This window comes from Somniosus microcephalus, chromosome 12 (assembly GCF_052327205.1).
Source record: "Somniosus microcephalus isolate GS21.2 chromosome 12, FLI_Smic_1.0, whole genome shotgun sequence".
In the NCBI taxonomy this organism is placed as follows: Eukaryota; Metazoa; Chordata; class Chondrichthyes; order Squaliformes; family Somniosidae; genus Somniosus; species Somniosus microcephalus.
The window spans coordinates 173,235,299-173,245,427 of record NC_140998.1 but is presented as its reverse complement, the minus strand read 5'-3'; positions in this window follow the sequence as shown (position 1 = coordinate 173,245,427).

The following is a 10,129-nucleotide window of genomic DNA, read 5'->3' as shown; positions in this document are numbered from 1 at the left end:
TCAGCACCGAGACTGCTCACACAGGGAGTGTCAGCACCAAGACTGCTCACACGGAGTGTCAGCACCGAGACTGCTCACACAGGGAGTGTCAGCACCGAGAGACTGCTCACACAGGGAGTGTCAGCACCGAGAGACTGCTCGCACAGGGAGTGTCAGCACCGAGAGACTGCTCGCACAGGGCATGTCAGCACCGAGAGACTGCTCGCACAGCGAGTGTCAGCACCGAGAGACTGCTCGCACAGGGAGTGTCAGCACCGAGAGACTGCTCACACAGGGCATGTCAGCACCGAGAGACTGCTCGCACAGGGCGTGTCAGCACCGAGAGACTGCTCGCACGGAGTGTCAGCACCGAGAGACTGCTCGCACAGGGCGTGTCAGCACCGAGAGACTGCTCGCACAGGGAGTGTCAGCACCGAGAGACTGCTCGCACAGGGAGTGTCAGCACCGAGAGACTGCTCGCACAGGGAGTGTCAGCACCGAGAGACTGCTCACACAGGGAGTGTCAGCACCCAAAGATGGAAGAAGCCCTAGAGGAGTATAAAAAATGCAGGGGCATACTTAAAAAAGAAATTAGGAGGGCGAGGAGGGGCCATGAAATAACACTGGCGAGCAAAATAAAGGAAAATCCTAAGATGTTTTATAAGTATATTAAGGGCAAGAGGATAACCAGGGAAAGGGTAGGGCCCATTAGGGACCAAAGTGGCAATCTGTGTGTAGAGCCAGATGATGTAGGCGGGGTTTTAAATGAATTTTTTGCATCTGTGTTCACTATGGAGAAAGACGATGCAGACATAGAAATCGGGCAAGGGGGCTGTGACATACTTGAACATATTAGCATCGAGAGGGAGGAGGTGCTAGCGGTTTTAGCAGGCCAAAAAGTGGATAAATCCCCAGGCCCAGACGAGATGTATCCCAGGCTGCTGTGGGAGGCAAAGGAGGAGATTGCAGGGGCTCTGACACAAATTTTCAGAACCTCTCTGGCCACAGGGGATGTACCAGAGGACTGGAGAACAGCTAACGTAGTACCATTATTCAAGAAGGGTAGCAGGGATAAACCAGGGAATTACAGGCCAGTGAGCCTAACATCTGTGGTAGGGAAATTATTGGAAAAAATTCTGAGGGACAAAATTAGTCTCCACTTGGAGAGGCAAGGATTAATCGGGGATAGTCAGCATGGCTTTGTCAAGGGTAAATCATGTCTGACAAATCTGATTGAATTTTTCGAGGGGGTGACTAGGGGGGTGGATGAGGGAAATGCTGTGGATGTGGTTTACATGGACTTCAGTAAAGCTTTTGACAAAGTCCCGCATAGGAGACTGGTCAAGAAGGTAAGAGCCCATGGGATCCAGGGTGCCTTGGCGCGTTGGATCCTAAACTGGCTGAGTGGCAGGAGGCAGAGGGTGATGGTCGAAGGTTGCTTTTGTGACTGGAAGCCTGTGTCCAGTGGGGTACCTCAGGGATCGGTGCTGGGTCCCTTGTTGTTTGTGATCTACATAAATGATTTGGATGAGAATGTAAAAGGTATGATCAGTAAGTTCGCAGATGACACGAAAATTGGTGGGGTGGTAAATTGTGAGGAGGAAAGCCTCAGGCTACAGGACGATATAAACGAGTTGGTCAGATGGGCGGAAAAGTGGCAAATGGAATTTAACCCTGAAAAGTGCGAGGTGATGCATTTTGGACGGACAAATAAGGCAAGGGAATACACAATGAGTGGTAGGACCCTAGGAAGTACAGAGGGTCAGAGGGACCTTGGTGTACATGTACATAGATCCCTGAAGGCAGCGGAACAGGTAGATAAGGTGGTTAAAAAGGCATATGGGATACTTGCCTTCATTAGCCGAGGCATAGAATATAAGAGCAGGGAGGTTATGATGGAACTGTACAAAACGCTGGTGAGGCCACAGCTGGAGTACTGTGTGCAGTTCTGGTCGCCTCACTATAGGAAGGATGTGATTGCTTTGGAGAGGGTGCAGAGAAGATTCACCAGGATGTTACCTGGGATGGAGCGCCTCAGCTATGAAGAGAGGCTGGACAGGCTGGGGTTGTTTTCCTTGGAGCAAAGAAGGCTGAGGGGGGACCTGATTGAGGTGTACAAAATGATGAGGGGCATAGATAGGGTAGACAAAGAGGAACTTTTCCCCTTAGTAGGGGGGTCAATAACAAGGGGGCATAGATTCAGGGTAAGGGGCAGGAGATTTAGAGGGGATTTGAGGAGGAACTTTTTCACCCAGAGGGTGGTTGGAATGTGGAACTCAATGCCTGAAAGGGTGGTAGAGGCAGGAACCCTCACAACATTCAAGAAGCATTTGGATGAGCACTTGAAATGCCATTGCATACAAGGCTATGGACCAAATGCTGGAAAATGGGATTAGACTGGACAGGGATGGATGGGCGGCGCAGACACGATGGGCCGAAGGGCCTCTTTCTGTGCTGTAAAACTCTATGACTCTATGACTCTATAATGGCATGTTTTGGTAGTGAATCCTGTGACTATAACCTAGTACCCTATTTGTTTTATTTGGCAACTGAGCTTTTCAATGTTACGATAGATGTGGTGAAGAGCAAAATGGGTGGCCATCAATATAAGACAGTCACTAATAAATCCAATGGGAAATTCAGAAGGACCGTCTTTACCCAGATAGTGGTGAGAATGTGGAACTCGCTACCACAGGGAGTGGTTGAAGCGAATAGCAGAGATAGGCACTAGAAAAAAGACATAACTAACAGAAGGTTAGAAACAGAATCCATACGGATTGAAATAAAAGCTAAGAAGGGATCGATCACACTAATATGTAAGCAGTATGTGAAATGAATATAGGACTTGAATAATAATCCTGGGAGATCTGAACTACCCCCAGATAAACTGACAGGAAGAGGCAGCAAAAGGGGTTCAGGGAATGGCATTTCTACAATGTGTGCAGGAGTCCTTCCTTACCCAGTATGTAAGAAGCCTAACGAGAGGAATCACTACTGGAGTTAGTAATGTGAAATGAACCAGAATAGATAAAAGAAGAAAGCATAGGGGAACATCTGGCAATAGTGATCACAACATAATAAGGTTTACGATAAAGTTTGAGAAGGACATAAGACAAAGACCAAAGTAATAGATTGGAAAGAAAGCTGATTTAACAGGATGAGCTTGGAACTAGGGAAAATAAACTGGAAAAATTTACTGACATACAAAGAAATAGAACAAAAAGAATGGCCCAGAAATTCGGGTCCCAATGCGTGAGTACGGACAGAGTACTCATGTGTGGACCCGATGGAAGTGCCGGAATCTTGCATGCACTACGCATGCGCGGGAAACCGGCACTTCCGATCCTCTGAACCAAGGGGTTCAGAGGTCGAACGCGTGCGCGCGGGAGTCTGCGCGTGCGCGTTGAACTTCCCTTTTTTTTTTACAGGTTTTAACGTGCGGGTAAGTCTGTACATTTTAGAAATGTAAAAAGCAGCCGTAAGGACTTCATTTTCAAAGGTAAGTGGTCAATTATTTAAAATTAAAACATTTTTTCCACAGGTTTTTTACTTTTAAATACTTTAAAGCAAGGTAAGTTTATTTTTAGCCCCGTTTGTTATAAAATTATTTTTTTCAAAAGTTTAAATTTTTGTTTAAAATAGTTATTTAATGTCATTTATAGTTTATTTACAAAGTGTGATGTTTTTTAAAAATTTATTTGAAGGTAAAGTACAGTTTTACAGCCTCAGCATTTATGCGTTTTGACAGGTCTATCTGTCAAGACTTATGAATGGAGCATTCCTTGCTCCGATTGGCTGCCTGTTGCTCACGTGATCCCAGGGGATGCATCGCACTAACTACGCCCCTGGGACACGCCAGCATAGCGTGCCGGCCTCTGGGACAGGCCTCGGAGAGGAATTCCACGCAGGCCAAGAGGTCAACTGCCGGCACGCTAGGTAAGAGTAGGTCGGGGGCTTGCACACGCGGGAAGCCCCCCGACCCGAATTTCTGGGCCATTGACTTGCATTTATATAATGCCTTTCCTGATCACTGGACGTCTCAAAGCACTTTACAGCCAATGATGTACTTTTGAAGTGTGGTCACTATTGTAAGCTAGGAAATGTGGCAGCCAATTTGCCACAGCAAGATCCCACAAACAGCAATGTGATGAAGACCAGATAATCTGTTTTAGTGATGTTGATTGAGGGATAAATATTGGCCAGGACACCGGGAATAACTCCCCTGCTCTTCTTCAAAATAGTGCCGTGGGATCTTTTACATCCACCTGAGAGAGCAGACGGGCCTCGGTTTAACTTCTCATCCGAAAGACGGCACCTCTGACAGTGCAGCACTCCCTCAGTACTGCACTGGAGGGTCAGCCTGGATTTTCGTGCTCGAGTCTCTGGAGTGGGACTCAAACTCACAACCTTCTGCCTCAGTGCTGAGGTTCTATAAAAGTTTAACATAACTTCTCTGCTTTTCAATTCTATCCCTCTAGAAATGAACCCCAGTGCTTGGTTTGCTTTTTTATAGCCTTATTAACCCGTGTCACTACATTTAGTGATTTGCGTATCTGCACCCCCAGATCCCATTGCCCCTCTACCCCATTCAGACTCTGAGGGGTCAATTTTCCTGGAGCCGTCAGGCGGGGTTTCAGGCATATGGGGGGGGGGGGGGAAATCGCCTGATTCCCCGCCCCGTCCGACTTTCACCCCGGCGTTTCAATGCATCCCGAATCATTCCCGCCCGCAGCTGGCAGGGCTGGTCGTCGGGAGCCTAATCACCAATAATTGGCATCTATAATGCCATTTTAAGGGGCCCTTGCAATTTTCAGCCTTTCCCCACGTAAAACACGCCTGGTGGGAACCCCGCTGATGAAACCTGGCGTGAACAATGTCGGCTTGCTTACTTTCAGCTGCAGGTCAATCAGGAAAGAAGAGATTTAATCAGACAGCATTTGCAGGCTGCAGGACCTTGTTGTTTCAGGCTTGGGGCAACTTGTTGAAGGCTTAGGCACAGCTGTGGAAGGTTGGAGCCTCACGCACTTCTACAGTGTGAGCTCCTGGGAAGCCCCTCTCACCACCCTCACTCAGCGCTTCCTCAACGGAGGCATCTGCCAGAAGCATAGGAGGCCTTTTTTTCCCTTCCCTTCTTGGCATTAGAGGATCTCCAACAGCAGAGGAGGCTGCAGCAGATCCAACAACAGCAACAACAGCAGATCCAGCAACAACAGCAGCAGCAGCAGCAACACCAGCAACAGCAGCACAGGCCAGAAGGGGCCAGCGCATGGAAGGCCGTCGACGCAGGAGATACCCCCCAAATAGGGTCTACAGACACAGGGTCAGCTACCTCAACATGACTGAGCAGCAGTGCCAAAGGCGGCTCCGACTTTCGCGAGAGGTAGTGACTGACATCTGCGCAATGCTACAGCAAGACCTGGAGCCCAGAGCACCAGGTCCACACTACTTACCAGTGGCCATCAGTCACCACTGCACTCAACTTTTTTGCCTCAGGCTCCTTCCAGGGATCAGCAGCAGACATCAACGGCATCTCCCAGGTGGCCGCACACACTTGCATCACGCAGGTAACCGATGCCCTCTTTGCCCTCGCGCACAATCACATCCATTTCACCAAGGATCGCGCAAGTGTGTGGGCGCGAGTGCTTGGATTAGCTCAGCTGGCAGACTTTCCAAGGGTGCAGGGCGTCATTGACTGCACACATGTGGCCCTTAGAGCACCCCATCGCAATCCAGGAGTTTTTGTCAACCGCAAGGGCTTCCACTCCCTTAATGTTCAGCTGGTGTGTGACCACAAGAAGGAGAGTTTGCATGTTTGTGCCAGGTACCCTGGCAGCTGCCATGACTCCCTCATACTGCGCCAGTCTACTGTGCCTCCGCTATTCAGTCTGCCAGACAAACTTCAGGGATGGCTACTTGGAAATAAGGGATATCCCCTGCGGACTTGGCTAACGACGCCGTTGAGGAGACCAGCCAACGAAGCTGAGGAGCGCTACAACTCAAGCCACATTTCGACCAGATGCATTATCGAGCAAACCATCGGCTTGCTGAAGATGCGCTTCAGATGCCTGGATAGATCAGGTGGAGCCGTACAGTACTCAGTAGCCAGGGTCTCCAAAATCGTCGTGGTTTGCTGTGTGCGTCACAACATGGCACAGCGTCGTGGCTTGCAGATTCCTGAGGACCAAGTGGCTCCTCACAGAGCCGCCTCAGATGAGGATGATGCTGAGGAGGAGGAGGAGGCCGAAAACTAGCATCCTGCAGAGGCTCATCAACCAGCGGCACCATTACGCGAGAACATTGCTGGCCGGAATGCAAGGAACGCACTCATCCTGGCCAGATTTGCTTAGCCTGGTACATCAAACACTGTAGCCTCGCTGTTTCTTACCTGACCATGGACAATGGCCCATCCCTGCCTATTTCTACCTATTTGACCAGCTTGCTGACAACTGCAGGTAATCCTAAGGCATCAATGTGAAATCTCCATTCGCCAAATGACAGACGCCACAACTGCAGCAGTTGCCATCAGATTTTTTATGTACAAGATACTGATGGCATTAAAACTATATACAAAACTTTTCACCCAAGTGACTACCCTTGTGATTAGTGGTGCTTTATTTTTCTCTTACGCGTGCTCCTATGTAGTGGTACCCCTGTGGCTTCAGCAGATGTGGAGACCCCTTGCTCACTTTCCTGCTGCTCCTGTCTCGACACCTTTGGCAGGCGTCCTCTGGGGTGGTGAGCCTGTGACGGCTCGCCAGCAGTCTGCTGCTCCTGTGGCTGTGCAGGGGTTGAGACGCATATCTCATTTGGGTGTGGACTTCGGTGGGGCTCTGACCGAGGGCTCTGAAGTGGCACGGAAGTGTGAGCGCATGGAGAGGAGCCCCCACTTCCTTGAGGTGTGCCAACAACCTCCCTCTCATGGGTCAAGTGCCCCTCAGCGCCTGCAAGTGGCTGGAGAGCACCTTGCTGCACATCCTCAAAAGATGTCATTCTATTCTGAGCACTCACCATGTTTTCCATACCCTGGCGACTAAGCTCCTCCATGGCCGCAGCTCCTCCTCTCCTCGTCCGCAGCTCCTCCTCTCCTCGGCCGCAGCTCCTCCTCTCCTCGGCCGCAGCCAGCCTTACCACGGAGGTAGCCATCCTTTCCATGGTGATGCGTTCATGTGCCAATGACTCCACTAAGGCTCTGCTCATGTTCACTATGGACTCCTCCATTCGCTCACACTCGCAGCGACCCTGGAAACAAAACCTGCCAGAGACTCCTGCATCTGTGCATGGAGATCCATCACCTCTTCTCTTGCGGATGGACCCAGAGGCATAGGGTCGACATGCAGCTGAGCTGAGCTGGCAGAGGCCTGCACCCTCCGACGAGGACTCTCCACTGCTGTCCTTGTCTCCACAATCTGCTGATGCTCACTTGTTAGCTGTGAAACACCAGGTGACAACACTACTCTATGTCCCGAAGGTCCTCCCGAGGTATGAGTGTCTGCGCTGGTGCTGGGTGCGCTTACTTTTGCTGACGCTGCGCCCTCACAGGTTGGAGCTTCCTCTGAGGAGTCTGGCTGCACAGCCTCTTCCTCCTCGACAGTGGGGACGGGGGCTCTGGATGGTCCTGTGGGGGAGTAAAGGAAAGAGTTAGAGATGTGATGCCAAGGCTATATGCACATTGGACTTTGCAGATGTTCATAAGTCCAAATGATGTAGCTTCAGAATCATATCAGCGACTCATGCTATGTCAATGAGAGAGATGGAGAACTATTCTGTCACCAGCTTGCGGGCTTGCTCCTGTCTCTCCTTCCGCAGCCACATCAGCCCCGACAATCTCCAGCACTCCTTCCTCCCAGGGGGTCAGGTGGGCTATTGAGGGTGGGTCTCCTCCAGTCCTGGCTCGCTCTCTCCTGTTGTGAACTCTCTTTTCCTGCAATGAGGGAGACAAGTGGAGTTTGAATGAGAGTGCAGGAGTGAGTATAGAGATTGCATAGCATAGATACTTAGAGGGAGACAAAGATGGTGTGAGGCTCCAAGACCAAGGACCCTCCCTGTGTGTTGTCAGTTGTGTTCCAAGCATCAGAGTGAGAGGCAGTGTGAGGGCTGCATGGTGGAATAGTTATGTGAATGTGAGCATAGAGAGAGGGAATGGGTAAGGGTGCATGGATGTAACTGTGAAGTGGGATGTGGAGGAAGAGGGTGCTGAAGCTGAGTGCTGCTGGGGAAAGGCAATGGGGATCAGATCGAGGGTGATGGAAACTTCATACTTACTTTTCCTGTATGGTGAAGGTCATGGAAGCGCTTCCTGCACTGCATCCATGTTCTCCTGGTGACTCCCTGAGAGTTCACCTCTGCTGCCACCTCCATCCACACAGCCCTGGTCTCATTGGGAGGCCTCTTCCTCCCTGAGCTAGGGAAGAGGACCTCCCTGTGGGCCCTAACCCCATCCACTAATGTCTGCAGTGAGGTTTCGTCAACTTTGGCAGCAGCTCGGGGTCTGGCACTGGCAACAGCTGCTGCAGGCTCCTCTGCCATACTGGACGGCTCGTTGGGAAGCCTGCAGAGGAAGCAATGCTTGCTGGAGACTTTAAAAGCACCACAAATGATGACATCATACTGTGGGGCTTTCTGACTGGAAATAGTCAATTAGCAAGGGTGCCCACACGCTGGAAATTAATTGGCCAATTGTGGGAAAATTGCATCCAGCTGGCAGACCCATTTAGATTTGTGTCGGAACCCGACATTCGGGGAACCCGACAATTCCCCGCACCTGTGGGAAAATCGGCCCCTTATTTTCCCAGCAGTATGTGGCCTCCTTATTCCTCCTACCAAAATGCACCAGCTCACACTTAGCTATACTGAAATTCATTTGCCAATTACACGCCTATTCTGAAAGTTTAGTCATGTCTTCCTGTATTTTGTCACAGTTCTCCTCCATATTAATTACACCCCAAACTTGGTGTCGTTCACAAATTTTGAAATTGTACTTCCGATTCCCGAGTATAAATTGCTTATGTAAAGGGTGAACAGCAGTGATCCCAGCACCGATCCCTGTGGAACACCACTTCCCAACTTTTCCCAGTCTGATTAACTAACCTTAAACCTGACCCTCTGTTTTCAGCCAGATTGCTATCCATTCTGCTACTGTCCCAATGGCCGGAAATTCCCCCTAAAACAAGGGGGGTGGGCTTGGAGCATTGGGGCAGTTAAAGTGTTAAAAATGGGACTCCTGACCCGATCCCGCCTCCAACCCACCCAGTTTCAATTTTCCCGGGGGTGGGACGGTGGGTGGACATTACCTTTACTTAAATATTGTAATGAGGCTGGAAGCCTCTATTCCCCGTCCATTTTGTGTTTAACTGCCTGAAGACGGGTTTCACACAATTCGTAAAACCCGGCAGTTAAACAGAGGTGGGGGCTGCTGCACCCAGGAGGTAAGTGGCTTTATACCCACCGCCTGGATCCAGGGTCCCTGCCTAAGCCACCCCCCCGCGATCGGAGACACCTCCACGAGGCCTCCGATCTCATTCCCAGCCCACAGCGCTGATGATGAGGCTGGCCACGATCCTCCGGTGGCCGAACTCGATCCCTCCTGCCGATCCCTGGCCGGCCCCTCTGCGGATTCCTGGCTGTCTCCCTCCCGATTCCCGACACCCCCGATCTCTGGCTGACCCCCACCCGATCCCCACCCACTGCCGATTGCCGACCCCCTCCCACAATCCCTCCCCCGGGCCAGCCCTTCGCTTCTGAGGCCTACCCGACCACAGACAGCCATGCTCTCAAGCTGGGAAACCGAGGCCTCGCATTCAATTCAGGCCCTGCCATTAAAGAAAGCTGGGCCTGTGAGAAACCCGACCTCCCGCCCGCCTCGGAGGCCCCACCACCAACACGCCTCCCTTGAGAAAATGCTTGCCATTTTGTCTACTGCATTACCCTGATCTACCTTTTCTGTTACTTCTTCAAATAATTCAATAAGGTGGGTCAAGCAAGACCGTCCCTTTTGAAATCTGTGCTGACTATTCCTTATATTTTTGGTTGCTATGAATTGTCACGTAGAAAGGTTGGAAAAAAGGGTTGAAAAGTGGGCGTTGGAGCCGATACTTTGGAATTCGATTTAGTTCTGAGAAAACTGGGAAGCTGAGCTCGAAACAGTCATGTG